At 38.4% G+C, this 17,834-nt stretch overlaps 1 protein-coding gene across 2 annotated transcripts in view; it reads left to right on the top strand.

Annotated features, from left to right (window-relative positions):
* Positions 1-17,834, top strand: part of SYN2 (synapsin II) — a 271,323-nt gene that overhangs the window by 21,118 nt on the left and 232,371 nt on the right. The gene's annotated exons all lie outside the window — the stretch shown is intronic.

Below are 17,834 nucleotides of genomic sequence, written 5' to 3' on the forward strand. Positions count from 1 at the left end.
TAGATCCTTGTATTCTTTTCTACAATAATGGTCTTATACAGTATTTGTCCTTATGGGACTGAGTGAGTTCACTCAGCATAATGCTCTCCAATCCTTCCCAAGTTAGATAGTGATTTACAAGATCATTGCTCCTGTATGCTACATAGTATTCCATCATGTGAATATACCATACTTTTTCAATCCATTTAATTGTGGTTGGACATTTTGATTGTTTCCATGTTCTTGTGATGGTTAATAACATGGCTGAGAATATTGGTGTACAAGTCTCCATGTGTGCCTCAGTTCTTATTTTCTTGGGAACATTGTCTTCATTTTCTCATATTCCAAGCAGTTGAATTTCTATGTTCAGCTTTCTGAGGAAATGCCAAACTGCCTTTCAGAGTAGTTGTACCATTTTACAATCCCACCAACAATGTATAATGACCTAGGACTAAAACCAAGGACCATAAACTTCATTAAAGAAGAGGTTGGAAGAACTCTGGAAGTCCTAATCCACAACATTAACATTTTTCCAAGCATCCTGGAAAATCTACAACCAGGAGAGGATAAAACAGTTGAATCGGACCTTCTAAGAATCAAATTCCTATACACATCCAAAAACTTCGAAGCCACAGATTGGGAAAAAATATTTGGTAATGACATGTCAGACAAGAGACTTATATCTCGAATTTATAAAGTACTTGAATACCACAATAACATAAAGGTAAATAACCCACTTGAAAAATGGGCACAGAATATGAACAGGCACTTCACCAAAGAAGACATTCAGATTGCAAACAAACACATGAAGAAATGTTCAAAATCCCTAGCTCTAAGAGAGATACAAATCAAAACAACTATGAGATATCATCTCACCCCAGTAAGAATAGCAAAACTTAACAGAACAACACACATCAAATGCTGGCAAGGTTTCAGAAACTGGAATCCTTATTCACTGTTGGTGGGAGTGTAAAATGGTGCAACCACTATGGAAGGCTGTATGGTGCTTTCCCAAGAAGTTGCAAATAGAAATACCATTTGACCCAGCAATTCCACTACTGGGAATTTAGCCTAAAGAAACTATAACTGCCACCCAAGCAGATATATACACACCCAAGTTTACTGCAGCTTTGCAATAGCAAAGAGCTGAAAACAACCCAAGTGCCCATCAATAAATGAATGGGTAGAGAAGCTCTGGTATACTCACACAATGGAATACGATACAGCACTGAAAAATAAGGAACTCATGAAATATTACGCAAAATGGATGATTCTGGAGGACATTATGCTGAGTGAAATATCTTAGTCAAAAAAGGACAAATATTGCACAGGGCCACTGTTCTAAAACGGGACTGACATTGGGGTTGAGGGAAGGCAGAAAAGGAGGGGAGGAATGATGTTTACCACATTGACACTGAAGAGGGAGAGAACTGTTTAAAAGCGATGTATGTTTGGGTATTATTGGCATGACGGGAGTCCAGAATGAAGGCTGCACAGTGGAGTGGGCTTGAGGGGAGGGATTGCATAACAATGAAAGAGTTTTCTTTTACTTTTCAAGGAGAAGAGTGAATTGAGAGGGAGGAGGTGGACAGGGAGAAAAGTGCAACAATTGGTGACTGGAAACACTAAGTCTCTGTAAACTTTCATTAAAATTAATTAATCAAGCTTTTGCAGAGAAGCATAAAGGATGCATAAAAATTGCTTAAGCTGGAAGGGGTCTCCGTGGTGTGTGACAGGTGCTGCATAGTTTGATTGAAAAAGAACTTAGACTGTCTTCTTTTCTTACATGTTTTAGTAAGCGATTATAATGCGTTTGTGGCTTAGAATCCCTGTGGTACCTCGGATATTTTTATGGCTACTTTTGAGTTGTTAGGGAAGGATTTTAGTGGGGTTTTTTTTGGACCAGGAGGCAGTCGTCAGAACAGAGCAGGGGAACACTCCATGGTTCAAAATTGGGAAGGGCGTATGCCAGGGATGCATCCTATCTCCATACCTTTTCAACCTATATACAGAACAGATTATCCGGGAGGCTGGGCTCTATGAGGAGAAATGTGGGGTCAAGATTGGTGGACGATTTATCAACAATCTGCATTATGCGGATGACACAACCCTGCTTGCTGAAACTGAAGGGGACCTGAAGCGCCTGCTGCACATCAGGATGGATGGTGAATAGATTGAGATTGTACACAGCTTTAGTTTGCTTGGCTCCATAGTCAACAGTCTTGGCACCAGGAGCCAGGAAATTAAAAGGCGCATTGCCATGGGAAAGTCTGCTGTTAGGGACCTCTCCAAAGTACTGAAGAGCAATGGTGTCTCTCTGGAGACTAAGGTGCGTCTGATACAGGCCATGGTCTTCGCAATCACTTGTTATGTATCAGAGAGTTGGACAATGACCAAGGAGGGTAGAAGGAGAATTGATGCCTTTGAGCTGTGGTGCTGGAGAAGAGTATTGAGAATACCATGGACTGCTGGGAAAACAAACAGATTTGTCCTGGAAAGGGTTAAACTGGGTGGCTCCTTGGAGGCAAGGATTCTGAGGCTCCGTCTAACATACTTTGGACATGCTGTGAGGAGAGACCGGTCCTTAGAGAGGGACATCATGCTTGGGAGGGTGGAGGGACAGCGCAGGAGAGGAAGGCCCTCTATGAGGTGGATTGATTCAGTGACTGGGATAATTGGGATGGGAGTGTCAGAGACAGTGCGATTGGCACAGGACAGAGCGGAGTTTAGGGCTGTTGTACATAGGGTTGCTATGAGTCGCAGGCGACTCGACGACACATAACAACAACAACAACCCCCTAAGGCTTAGTTTATTCATTTAAAGATTGTAGTTTGCAAGAAATTTTGCAAAGCCAATTGACTGTCTATGCAACTGTCCATAAACATTTGTCTTAGAACATTAATACCCACAAAGTAATCTCACTCCTCCTGCTTCCTTCCTGTAATTCTCACTTCTACCAATCCTTCTATTCTACCCGTTTCTGTTTTCTGGGTTTTGTCCTGAGGCAAATGCTGTCTCATTACTTTATATAGTTGGTTTTTCTAAGGAGTCAGTGCCTTGCTGGTGTTTGTTGTTAGGTGCTGTTAAGTCCATGATTGCTCCTAAGTGACTCTGAACAATAGCATAAGCATTGTAATCAGGTGTAATGCTTGGGCAAGGGCAAGCCCAGGCTTGCAGTCACTGTGCCAGTCCATCTCACAGAGTATCTTCCTCTCTTTTGCTGACCCTTTACTTTTCCCAGCATATGTCTTTTTCCAAGGACTTGTACCTCCTGATAACATGCTCAAAGCCTGTGAAGTGAGGTTTCAGTATTCTTGCTTCTAAAGAGCATGTTAGTTCCACTTTCTCTAAGATATGGTTGTTTGTTTCTTTGTCAATCCGTGGGATATTCTGTATTCTTCACTAACACAATAGTTCAAAGGCATCAGCTATTCTTAGTCTTCTTACTAGGTAACATCTTTTTGTTTTCTTGACTGCTGCTACCGTGGGTGTTGATTGTGGATCCAAGTAAAAGGAAATAATTGGAAATTTCTGTCTCTTCCCCATATGCCATGCTGTTTATTGACCCAGTGGTGAGGATTTTTGTTTTCTTTTTTTTTTTTTGATCCATATTGAAGATGGTAGTCTTTAATCTTCTTCAGTAAGTAATTCAAGTCTTCTTCATTTTGTACAAGTAAGATTGAGATATTGGTCAGGCTATCAGTTGTTTGACTGAAAGTTGAGCCATGAGAGTGAGTTTTGTTTCAGGTTTGAAAGGAGAGTAAAGGACCTGGTCTTGGCAGGTTTACCTATTTTATCACCCTGGAATATTTGATGTGTTTGAATTTTGTTCCACATTTGCTTCCACTCTATCCAGAGCCTTTTACTGGGATCCTTTTCAGAGTGGTCTTTGGTGGTAACTAGTGACATTTAGTTCTAGTTCCAAGGTCCTTGATATTGAAGCTTAGATGTGACTGCTCACAAGGTCTTAAGACATTAGTTGCTATTTCTCAAAGTTGTGTTTGAATCACTGTGTTTGTGGACCATTTTATGCCAGTTGACTTTGGTGTCCCCCACAATGATGGTCTTGAAGCCCCAGAACTCATTCCTTTAAAGTGTATAGTTTGATTAAGAAGCTTACATAGTGCTCGCTTCGGCAGCACATATACTAAAATTAGAACGATACAGAGAAGATTAGCATGGCCCCTGCGCAAGGATGACACGCAAATTCGTGAAGCGTTCCATATTTTCGACCCTGAAATTAACCAGTCTGTAATGAAGGCTAAACTCCTTTCACCTACAAATTTCATCTTTGGATACAAAGCTAAGTGGACTGTTTAAAAAGAGGCCAGGAAACGAAAAGAAAAAAAAAAAAGAAGAAGAAGCTTACATAGCGAGGCTCCTGTTTGTTTGTTGTTGTTGTGTACTGTTGAATTGGAGCAGACCCAGGGCTGACCCTCCAGCAGGTTTCCTAGGCTGTAAACTGCCAGGAGAAAGCATCCCCTTTCAGCCATGGAGCAGCTGGTGCATTGGCAGTGCAATTCCTTACCACTAAGGTTTTTTGTTTTTCTTTGAACCTGGAAAATTTATTTCTTAGTTGACCTTAAGTTCCCATAAAAGATTGCTCCTTGTTAAACTATTTTTCTCTGTTCCCTCCACCCCCCACTTTTACAGTCCCTCTTAGAATTTTCTATGTCCTCTTCCTACTGTTAGGAAACATCTGCAGTTACAGGAAAGTGACTTTTAAGGTAAAAGAAGGTCATAAAGCTTTTTATTCTATTTTCCGGTTCCCTGAAACTCTTGGAGGTTCTTTGGTACTGTACCCATTTTTCACAATCCTATATTTTTCTCCAGATCCCTCAAGGAAGATTCCCTAGCAATTCTTCAGTAAATTGATAGTTTTTCTGAGTCATGGATCCTAGAGGTAAGCGCTTCATTTCCTTTTAATGGTCGATTCTTTCTTCCATTCTTGGGAGTATTTATTTTGAGACTTCTTGTACATTTTATTAATTCATTATTTTTCCCCCCATTAGGAACTAGTATGATAATCCTAAGCTTTAGAGGCATTGCCCTGTCATGGAACTTATGATCTCATAGAGAAAATAGTCAATTAAGCAAGGAATGTAATAAAGGTAATTAAATAAGACATGATTAAAGGAAGTATGAAGTAGAAAATGCTACTTTCATAATTTATAATACGAACAGAGCAGCTGCCTTCATACTTTTTCACATTATTTCCCTATATTTCTCTAAATATAAACATTTGTATAGAATTAGGATTGCAATCTAGCTGTACTTTTGTGTTTTTAAATCCTGGATTCCAGTAGAAAATTTTTTAATGTATACATGAGGGTAGAATGGTGGTCCTAGGCAGCATAGTTAGAAGCTAACACCGTAGTTGGATAGCAACACCCTATAGAAATGAAATACTGAATATGTTCCTGGTAGGAGGAGTGGAGATGAAGTGATAGAGGTACTTAGAAAAGTAGGAGAAAGTTGTCAGAAATAAGTCTCTTCTATTCCAGAGAATTTTAGGAGTTTTTCAACTTGACAGTCATCTTAGTAGTCATTTGAGCCTTAGTATCTTTACCCATAAACATGCCTGAAAATGAAGTTATTCTGAAACTTATTTATTCTAGTTATTCTGAACAAAGTTACTATGAAAATTTATTGAGATAGGTTATGAAAGTATTCTGTAAATGAAAAGGACTATACAAATAAAAATATTGCCATCATCATGTAGGAAATCAAAGAATAGGAAGAGGAGATTACTTTTTCTTTTGCCAGGAGAGTTACTTTTAAGTATTTTTATCTAGTATTTATAATATAAAGAAGAACTTGAGGTTTCTAAAATATTATTTCCCCCCTGATGAAATAATGAGGCAAGTGAATACCTTCTTTTTTGTCCATTATATTTTCCTAAAGGAGAATTAAGCACAGTAAAGAGAAGACATAACATCCTGAGTGTGGTCATGCTCAGAGGTAGTGAGTGTTTTACTTGATTGAAGGGTCACGGTTAATACATGCAGAGTATTTGTGATTAGATGTTATTATGTGCTGTTGAGTTGACTAAGGCTCTTAGCAATCTAAACTCTTGAGTATATGTAAACCCTGCCCTATCCTGTGCTATCCTCATCATCTCTGATATATTTGAGCCACATTGTTACAGCAACCATCATGTTGACCTTCCACATTTCCAAGCATGATCTTCTTCTCCAAGGAATGGCTCCTCCTAACAACATGTCCAAAGTATTTGAGACGAAGCTTTGCCATCCTCACATCCAAGGAACACTTGGGTTGCACTTTCTCCAAGACATCTTTATTTGCTCTTTTAGTTCCCATTCCACTCTTCTCCAACACCACAACTCAAAGATTGATTCTTCTGTCATCCTTACTCATTGCCCAACTTTCAGATGCATAGCACATAATTGAAGAGACAATAATTTGGATCCAGTGCAGCTCAGTCTTTGAAATGACATTGTTTCTCTTTAACACTTTAGAGAGTCTTTGATATTAGATTTCCCCAGTGTGGCACGTCTTCTGATTTCCTGACTGCTGGTGTGCTAATAGTCCTGTAGAGCAGTTTTTGCTTTCAGTCTTTGGATATTTTTGTTCTCTTTCGCTTTAGGCAAGAAGAGACCAGTAGTTATACATTAGATGGTTACTCACTAAACCAGAGTACAGGGCATAAATGTTATGAACTATGTTATACCAGTTGACCAAGTTGTCCCAATAGATTATAGTCCTAAACCTTCAAATTCGAGAAACTAATCCCACCACACTTTTGTATATGTCTAGAAAACATCTTTAACTGTGTCCCCATAGGCTTTATTTTATATATGAATATATATTCAGCACACACACACGCACACATACAGCACACACATGTCCACAGAAGTGTACACTCATATACACACACATATGTCTGCTTATGTGATGATTTACAGTTTTGGAGACCATTTGGAGCAGTTCTATTCAGTCCTATAGGATCACTGTGAATCAGAAGTGACCTCAACAGCAGTGGGAAATGGACACACACATACGAATATGCATATTCACGCACATTTTTAAGGTGTTTTTTTTAAAGACGCTTTTGTTTTTCTTTTTTTTTTAATTTCACATTGTATTTCATACAATCATTCCTATATATTGTGTCTTAAAAAGTTAATCACCATTGATCTATGCCCACTATTACTCTGTCTTTTCAGGTCCCTGCTGGGTCTTTCCTAATTCCTTAACTCCGTCCCTTCACCTACCAAACTCTGTGACACCATGATTCCCCCTTCGATATCCTCTTCCCCCTTTGGATATCCATACGTATCTTACTAGTTATCCTTCTGTTTTTATAATAATGGCCTTGTACAGTATTTGTCATTATGCGTCTGAATTCACTCAGGATAATGCTCTCTAGCCTCTACCATGTTATATAGTATTCTATGAAATTGTTGCTCCTGACTGCTGCATAGTATTCCATTGTGTGAATGTACTACAGTTTTTCAATCCATTTCTTTTGTTTTTGTTCATTTGGGGCTGTTTTCATGTTTTTGTGATTGTGAATAATGCTGCTATGAACATAGTATACAAATCTCCATTTGTATCTCAGTTCTAGTTTCTTTGGGGTGTATTCCTGGTAGTGGAATAGTTGGGCCATATGACATTTCTATGTTCAACTTTTTGAAGAAACACCAAACTGCCTTCAAGAGTGGTTGTACCATTTTACAATCCCACCAACAGTGTAGGAGAATTCTATTGTTTTCTCATCCTCTACACCATTGATTGCTTATTTGTTGTTGTTGTTGATTGTTTGTTTATTTATTTATTTGTTGTTGTTGTAGTTGTCAAGTCACTTGCGACTAACCTTGAAACCTACTTTATACTTTCTGTCTTCTGACACCATCTACTCTCATTACTCCAGTCACTGAATCAATCCATATTATTGATGGTCTTCCTCTCTTTCACTGTCTCTCCAAATTTCTAAGCATGATGTCCCTCTTCAAGGACGGGTCCCTCCTTACAACATGCCCAAAATATGTCAGATGGAGCTTCAGAATCTTTGCCTCCAAGAAGCATTCTGCTTTCACCCTCTCCAGGACGAACCTGTTTGTTCTCCTGGCAGAACAAGTTATATTTATATTCTTCTCCAGCCCCTAAGCTCAAAGCCATCAGTTCTTCTATCATCCCTAGTCTAGCTTTCTGATGCATAGCAAGTAATTGTGGAGACTATGGCCTGGATCAGGCACACCTTAGTCTCCAGACTGACGTCGTTGCTCTTCAGGACTCTGTAGAGGTCCCTGACAACAGACTTTCCCAATGCAATTAATCTTTTTATTTCTTGTCTGCTGGTACCAAAAGTGTTGATTGTGGAGCCAAGCAAAGCTGTTAACAATCTCAATCTCTTCATGATCTATCATGATGCTACCAATTGGCCCAGTGGTGAGAATCTGTGTTTTCATGATGTCGAGTTTCAATTAATGAGTCTTTGACCTTCTGCAGCAAGTGCTTCAGGTCCTCCTCAGTTTCAGCAAGCAGGGTTGTGTCATCTGCTTAACATAGATTGTTGATGAGTCTTCTTCCAATCCTGATAACACATTCCTCCTCATAGAGCCCAGCTATATGTTTAATCTATATGTTCCACATATAGATTATATAGATTGTAAAGGTATGACTATAGGAGGTATTCCTGGAGTATACCTTTCCTGATTTTAAATAATGCAGTGATACTTTGCTTTTTCTGAGAACTGCTTCCTGGTTCAAGTATATGTTTCATATAAGCACAATCAAGTGTTCTGGAATTTCCATTCTTTTCAGAGTTAGCCACAGTTTGTTGTGATTCACACAATCAAATACCTTTGCATAGTCAATGAAATACAGGTAGAGATAGACGTTCCTCTGATACTTTCTGCTTTTAGCTAAGATCTAATATTGGCTATAATGTCCCTAATGCTACGGCCTCTTCTAAACCCAGCCTGCATATCTGGCAGTTCTTTGTTGATATGCCGTTCCGGTCGTTTTTGGATAATTTTTAGCAGAATCTTGCTTGCATGTGATATTAATCGTATTGTTTTATAATTTCCACACTCTTTCAGATCACCATTTTTTTAAAAAGTGAGAATAAATTTGAATCTCTTCCAGTCAGTTGGCCAAGTGGTTGTCCTCCAGATTTCTTGGCACAACCTGGTGAGCACTTCCAGGGTAGCATTTGTTTGTTGAAATATGTCAATTGGTATACCATCAATTCTTTGGTACTTGGTTGTTTTTTTTTTTTTTTTTTTTTTTTGTTGTTGTTGTTGTTTTGCCAGTTCCTTCAAAGCAGTTTGAAATTCTTCCTTTGTTACCATAGGCTCTTGATCATTTGTTTTATGAAATCTTCTGTGTCAGCCAATTCATTCTAGTATAATGACTCTGTGTACTCTTTCCATCTTTTTTTGATGCTTCCTGGTTCATTCAGCGTTCTGCCCACAGCATCCTTAGATATTGCAACTGGAGGCTTGAATTTGTTCCTTAGTTCCTTCAGCCTAAGAAATGATGAGGAAGTTCATCCCTTTTGATTTTTAACTCTAGCTCTTCGCACATTTCGTTATAATACTTTGCTTTGTCTCCCTGTGCTGCCTTTTGAAATCTTCTATTCAGCACCTTAAAATCTTGATTCGCTTACTGTCTCAAGAACATCTTTTCTTTGGTTTCTTGGCCCTCTAGTGTACTATTCAGAGTCTCTTTGGACATCTATTTTGGTCTTTTCTTCTTCCTCTGACTTTGTAATGACTGTTTGCATTTTTCATGGATTATATTCTTGATATCCCCCCACAGCTCATCTGATCTTTGTCTATTAGTATTCAAAGCTTCAAACCAGTTTCTGAGATAGTCTTTAAATTCAGGATGAATAGACTCAAGGTCAAACTTCAGTTTTTGTGAATTTTATTTGATTTTCTTTAGCTTTATTTTGAATTTGAATATAAGTAGTTGATGATCTGTTCCACATTCAGCACCTAGCCTAGTTTTTCCGCTGGTATTGAGCTTCACCAATAAGTTTTCCCGCATATATAATCAGTGTGATTTCTGTGTAGGCCATGTGTAGGTAAGGTCCATCTGTATAGCTGCTGTTTGTGTTTCTTATTAAAAGTAATTTGCAATCAATAAATCACTGATTTTACAGAATTATATCATTTGTCTCCAGGCTCATTTCTGTCACCAAGCCCGTGTTTCCTGACTACAGATCCTTCTTCCTGTTGCCATCTTTTGCATTCCAGTCACCCATTATTACTAATGTATCTTGATTGTGTGTTCCATCAATTTCCTATTGCAACAGTTGGTATAGGTCATCTATTTCCTCCTCTTTGCCTCTGGTTGTTGATGCATGAATTTGAATTATGATTGTATTAAGAGGCCTTCCTTATATGCATATGGATATTATCCTATCACTCATAACATTGTATTTCAAGATGGATCTAGAAAATGGTCTTTTTTTATATAGAAAGCAACCCTGTTTTTTCTTACCTTTTCACTTCCAGGGTAGTAGATCATCTGAGAGGATATAGCCAGAATGCTCCTTGGAGGCCAAGGAACATTCATCTCATATACTTTGAGCAAGGCTGTTTTCCTTGGAAAGGTAAGCAATGCTTGGAAAAGGTGGAGGGTCAGCAAAAGAGAAGAAGGGCCCCAGTGAGGTAAATTGACACAGGGAGAGTAGCAGTGAGCTTAAGTATGTCTGAAATGATGAGGATGGCACAGGATAGGACAGAGTGCAAATTTGTTGCTCATAGGGTCACCATGAGTTGTACACAACCCAATGCCACCTAATACCACCATTGGCTAATAATAATCTTAAGCATGTACATCTGAGTGCTGGACAAGGAATAAGAATGACAGAAAAAGAATTTTAAAGAAACCTTTGGTCTCGGGTGTTGGAGAAGAGCACTGAGCATTCCATGGACTGCCAAAAGAACAAATAAATATATCTCGGAGAGAGTGCAGCGGAAGTGCTCTTTGGAGGCAAAGATGATGAGGTTAACATACTTAGGGCATGTTGCTCGTAGGGGGCTATTCCTTGGAGAGGGACATGATGCTAAGAAGGGTGAAGGGTGGAGGGTTGATGAAGGAGAAGACCCTTGATCAGTTGGATTGACACAGTGACTGCCACAACTGGCTGTGGTGTGTCAGGAAGTGTGAAGATGGTACAGGATAGGACAGAGTTCAGATTTGTTGTTCATAGCGTCTCTATGAGATGTACTTGACTAGACAGCACCTAACAAAAACAACAACAACAACAACAACAACAACACTGATCATGCCTTTTGTCTCTCCTCAGATTTGTTGCCCCCAAATACTTTTCCCCGGTCTGTAGGTTCTCCTTTTAATCTTCTGAAGAACATAGCTAACTTTGAAGTATACAAGTTATCTAATTTGTCTTCTCTTGTTCCTGGATTTGTAGTTGTATTTAATAATCTGTTTCTGAAAAAGAAGTCCAACTGTTTTGCCTCTCATCTTGTAGACATTTTATATTTGTAGCTTTAATATCTATATCTTTGATCCATTTTGAGTTCATTTTTTTATGATTGATCCTGTTTAATTTTTCTGCATATGGGTGTCTAGTGTTGGAAGCACCATTTGCTAAAGAGAGTTTATTCTCCATTGAATGGACTTTAATACACCTTATTGAAATTCAACTGCTTGTATCTGGATGGATTTTCTTTTATGTTCCCAATTCTGCTTTCTTGGTCTATGTGTTTGTCATTAAGCTAGTACCATATGGAGTTGATTACCATGGTTATATAGTATATGAACTAGTACCATACAGAGTTAACTACTATGGCTATACAGCATGTTTTGAGATCAGAAGTAGGTGGCCTTCTACTTTGTTCTTTCTCATCAGTATTTTTTCTGGGTATTTGGGACCCCTTTACATATAAAGTTAATTGATTAGTTTTTCCATTTCAGTAAAGAATGTCATAGAAGTTTTAATTAGGATTGCATTTTAGATGTATGTAGATACACTTTGGGAAATGTTTAAATGTTTAAATGTTTGACATGTTTACAGTGTGAAGTCTTCCCATCTTTGAGCATGCATTGCCATTCCATTTATGTGGGTTTCTTTTCATTTCTTGCCGTAGTGTTACATAGTTTTTATAGGTATTTTACTTTCTTGGATAGCTCTATTTCTAGGTATTTTGCACCTTTAGGATTTCTCCTTGTTAGTGTAAAGGAACCCAGCTGATATTTATGTGTTGATCTTGTACCTTGCCTCTTTACAAATCCTTTTGTTAGATCCAGTAGGTTTCCTGTGGAATGTCTAGGATTTCCTATGTGTAGGATCATATGATCTGTTGGGTTTTTTTTTCCTCTTTGGATCATACCATCTGAAAGTAGAGATAGTTTAAGTTTTGCCTTTCCAATATGGATACTCTTTATTGTTGATAGCATAGTGGGTAAGGAGCTATGCTGCCAACCTAAAAGCAGGTGATTTGAATCTCTGCAGAAAAAGATGAACAATCTCCTCCTTTTCAGTTTAAAGCCTCTTATTAACTCACTTGAGTGTCAGCTATGAGGTGGCTCCAACACAATGACACTGAGTTATTGTTATTGCTTGTTGGGACTTCCAGTACAATAGAGTAGTGATAATGGGTATCCTTGTCTAATTACCTTTCTATAAAGTTGCACTGGTACCCTACATCTCTTGAGAGAGCAAGGTTCTCACTCTTGCTCCACTGAAAATAATACTGGTCTTGGTCTTGCATACATACCCTCTAACATGTTGAAGAATGTCCCTTCTATTACCATTTTCCTGAAGGATTTTATCAGGAAAAAGTGTTGCATTTTATCAGATTCCTTTTCTATATCAGTTGAGATGATCATATGATTCCATAACTTTGTTTTACATATGTAGTTGAATTATGTTAATTGATTTTTTCTAATGCTAAAACTACCCTCACATTCTTGATCATGTCTTTTCATTTGCTTTATGTATTGTTGGATTCAGCCATTACTTCTACTCATACTAAAAGTAACAACTGTTTTGACTTTTATCACCATATGCTTATTTGGTCTAATTTTTAAGCATTATATAAATGGAATTAAACAGTATAAACTCTTTTGTGTCTGTCTTTTTGTTTGACATTATGTTCATGTGATTAACATGTATTCTTATATGAAACAGATAAAAATGTAATATTATTTTATATTCTTTTCCATTTCTGGTTTATATTCCCATGTATATAGTAGGCATTTTTTAATACTTTTTATGAAAAGTAGATACTTATGTTGTTGCTATTTAAAGGCTACTTTGAGTAACCTAGAATTCACAGTTCTTGCACTTGTCTTTTGTTACATATGAATTCTTCTCTTGTTGGGCATATACAGGAGTGAAATTTGCTGGGTCACAGAGCATATGTAAGTTCAGCTTTAGGAGATAGTATCAAATAGATTGAGTGTTCTGGTGGTGAAGTCCATTGGGGTTGTTCTCCTAGCCCAATGGCCATGCCTCACCAATGGTTCAAATCCATCAGTAGCTTCAAGGGAGATATTAAGGGCACTTTCTTCCCCTGTGATTTACAGCTTTAGAAATTCAATGCTCAGCTTAGAGTAGATTCATTCTGACTTGGCAATAATGAATGAGTAAGTGATCAAACAGGTTTTGGAATGGTTGCACTAATTTGCACTCTCTCTAGCAGTGTGTGTGTGTGTGCGTGTGTGTGTGTGTGTGTGTGTGTGTGTGTGTTTCATTGACTAAGCAAAGGCATTTTAGCATTTGACTCTGTGGATCACAACAAATTGTGGTTAACAAATTGTGGGAATCCCAGAACACTTCATTGTGCTTATGCAGAACCTATACTTGAACCAGGAAGCAGCCCTCAGAACAGAGCAGGGAAATACTGCATGGTTCAAAGTCAGGAAGGGAGTGTATCAGTGGTGTATCCTGTCTCCATACCTTTTCAATCTATAAGCTTAACAGATCATTTGAGAATCAGGACTTTATGAGGCGAAATGTGGCATCAGAATTGGAGGAAGACTCATCATCAACTTACATTATGCAGGTGACACAACTTTGCTTGCTGAAACTGAGGAGAACCTGAAGCACTGCTGTAGAAGGTCAAGGACTGTCATCTTCAATATGAATTGAAGCTCAACATCAAGAAGACAAAGATTCTCACAGCTGGGCCAACTGGCAGCACCATGATAGATGGAGAAGAGATTGAGGTTGTTAAGAATTACAGCTTGCTCGGCTCCACATTCAACACTTTTGGCATCAGCAGTCAGGAAATCAAAAGATGAATTGTATTATGTAAACCTGCTGCCAGGGACCTTTCTAAAGTACTGAGAAGCAACAATGTCAGTCTAGAGACTAAGGTGTGCCTGACCCAGGCCATAGTCTTTGCAATTACGTGCTATGCATCAGATAGCTGGACTATGACTAAGGATGGTGCTGAAGAAGACTCAAGGAACATACCATGGGCCACCAAGAAAATAAATAGGTCTGTCTTGGAAAGAGTAAAACCAAGTTTCTTCTTGGAGGCTAAGATTTTGAAGATCTGATCTTTGGAAAAGGACATCATGCTCAGATGGATGGAGGGACAATGCAGGAGAGGAAGATCCAGGATAAGAAGGATTGATACAGTAACTAGGGCAATGACACTAGGTGTGTCAGAGTCAGTGAGACTGGCTCAGGACAGGGCAGTCTTCAGAGTCATTGATCATATAGTGTCACTATGAGTTGCAGATGACTTGGTGGCACATCATAACAACAACAATTAGATGTTGGTATCAGTACTTTAAATTTCAGAGGCTTTTCTATAACAACAAACTTGAAAGGGGAAGGATATAATTAAATAATGGGTTACATAATTAAATAAATGGATTTTTGATTCTTTATTCCTGTTTACCAGTATGCTATCTAAGTGCTTTTACTTCCATTGTCTGATTTAATCTTGATAATATTTATGTAGACTGTGAGGCTAGTGTTACTGTGTTTATTTTACAGGTCAGAAAATTGAGACTCTCTGGTTATGGTCATGCATAATTGCCATTCAGAATTCAACCTAGGTCTTACCATTAGATTTTATGAGTGAGGTGTATTTGTTTTCGTTTCGTGGGTTGAAGGAGCTCTTATTTTATTTATTTATTTAAAATACTGGTTTACTTACAAATACAGACTCAAATTGTTTTTCACACCGGACCTTTCCTCTTTCTTTACCCATCCCACTCTCCACCCCTCAAATTGTGTGACCCTATGATTAAGCACACCCCCTGCCCATCCTCAGCACTCTCCTTCCTCCTCCCCACCTTGGATCCTCATACTCATTCTACAATTATGGTCTTATCCAGTATTTGTAATTATGGGACTGAATTAGTTCACTCAGCATAATGCTCTCCACTTCCTCCCAAGTTAGGTAGTAATTTACAAAATCATTCCTCCTGCATGTTGCAGAGTATTCCATTGCGTGAATGTACCATGATTTCTCAATCCATTCCATTGTGGTTGGACATTTGGGCTCTTTCTATGTTGCTCTGGTGAACAACACTGCTGTGGAGCTCTTATTGGTGACCCTGGAAGCTCACCATGTAGGTGGCCATTCTGAACTGAGGGCTTCATTAGCACTACACACATCAGTGATCCAACCAGGGACCTGCCTTTGTGTTCTCTCTGCGTCCTCACTGAGTCTCTTAGCAGCCAGTCATTAAGATGTTCAGAGGCTTGGAGGAGATTCTGGTTTGAGGAGCTTTGGTGATCAAGAATTTAGAAAGATTTCTTTTTCTTAGTTGGCAGAGAGTAGATAGTATGCGGGTAATGCTTGTGCAAAACAAAAGTGTAGAGGAGTAGATTAGGCTCTGCTGATGGGCAGCAGCCTCCAAGCTGTAATAAACTCGGTGGTGTCTTGCCATTTAAATACATGCTTGGAGGTAGGAGTGGCAAAATTGTAATTTTACTTCCTGTGTGAAAAAATTAGAGTTGATCTTTTGACTCAGCCTTCTCAGCTCTTCCCCATAATGCAATTCTCATTCTACTCCCTGAAACATATGTTTATTTGTAATGTATTCCCATTTGTGGTAATTGGAGCAGTGTGCCTTTTCATTCTTCTGTCAAACACCCGTCTCTGTGGTTAGAGAGCTTCAGAGCCTGATATAATGAGCTGGTGAATTACATTAGAGTGAGGACCAGATTTCCGGTGTTAAACACATTGGACTGATGTATGCACTCTTTTTTCTCTAATTTGTGACTTTGCCGTGTTTCCATAGCCAGGGCCTCAAACAGTTCTCCTTTTCTGACAGTTTGCTTAATATACTGAACCAGAATCTAAATTTTAAAACATAATACCCAGGTAATACGTGTATATGCGTGTGTGTATGTATGTGGATATGTGTCTATATGTATATACATGTTGTTATTGTTGTTAGATGCTGTCGAGTTCAGTGCAACTCATAGTAACCCTATGAACAAAAGATCTGAATTCTGTCCTACCCTGTACCATGCTCATCATCTCTGACACACTTGAGCCTATGGCTGCAATCATTGCTATTAGTCTGTCTCATTGAGGGTCTTCCTTTCTTTCATTGACCCTGTTATCTTTCCAAGCATGAAGTCTCTCTTCAGGGAATAGCCTCTGCTAGCAACATGCCCAAAGTGTGTGAGATGAAACTTTGCCTCCAAGAAGCATTCTGGCTGCACTTTCTTTAAGGGATATCTATTTGTTCTTTTGGCAGTCCATGAATTATTCAGTACTCTTTTCCAGCACATCTCAAAGACATCAATTTTCTTGTCATCCTTATTCATTGTTGAGCTCCCAGATGCATAGCAAGGGATTAAAATGAGCATGGCTTGATTCAGGCTCACCTTAGTCTTCAGACTGAATAATTTGGAGAGGTCCCTGACAGCACACTTGCCCAGTGCAATATGTCTCCTGATCTCCTAACTGCTGGTACCAAGAGTGTTAATTGTGGATCAAAGAAAAATAAAATTATTGACAACTTCTCTGTTTTCTTCAGCTATTATGATGTTGATAATTGGTCCATTAGTGAGCATTTTTGCCTTCTTGATGTTGAGATGCAATCCATATTTATACATTATTATGTATAAGAATAACCTAGAGATCTTATTAAAACTAGATTCTGATTCAGTATATCTGGGCCAGATATACAGATTGTCAGCAAAAATAAAACCAGAATGAACCAGTTTGAAGCCCTGCTTGGATCCATAAGGTTCTGCTTGAAGAAAGATTTTTAGTTAGAACATAGTACCTAATTGGTTGGGGCCAATGGCAGCTTCATACAGTTTACAAAAGAATGACAAACACTGAAGTGACATTGATTGAAAAATTATTATGACCAGATGCTCTGCACACATTATCTTACTGAACACTTACACCTTCAAAGTGTAATCTTGACTTTACATATGAGTTGGTTATAAAGTAACTTTACTTTTTCATGGTTGTACATAGCTGGAAAATGGTAAGTGAGAATCTAAGCTTTTGTTTTCGTCAATTAAAAATTCACATTTTCCTCCTTTTATCACTCCAAAAGCATAACAATTTTGTTTCAAGACTCAGTGGTAGAAGTTTAGGGGGAAGGTTTGTGGTATTAAGCTCAGAAAAGAGGTTTTAGAGAATCTGTATTTAAATCTAGAAAAATCTTTTATGAAATATACTGTGTAAAGTATAATTTTAGAAATGTATCCATATAGAGAATTAAATAGGTTATTCTATAACAATATGCAGAACAGATTATCCGGGAGGCTGGGCTCTATGAGGAGAAATGTGGGGTCAGGATTGGTGGACGATTTATCAACAATCTGCATTATGTGGATGACACAACCCTGCTTGCCGAAACTGAGGAGGACCTGAAGCACCTGCTGCAGAGTGTCAAGGACTGCAGCCTGCAATATGGATTG

This window comes from Elephantulus edwardii, unplaced genomic scaffold (assembly GCF_000299155.1).
Source record: "Elephantulus edwardii isolate Elephantulus edwardi_28Jun2011 unplaced genomic scaffold, EleEdw1.0 scaffold00166, whole genome shotgun sequence".
Taxonomy (NCBI): domain Eukaryota; kingdom Metazoa; phylum Chordata; class Mammalia; order Macroscelidea; family Macroscelididae; genus Elephantulus; species Elephantulus edwardii.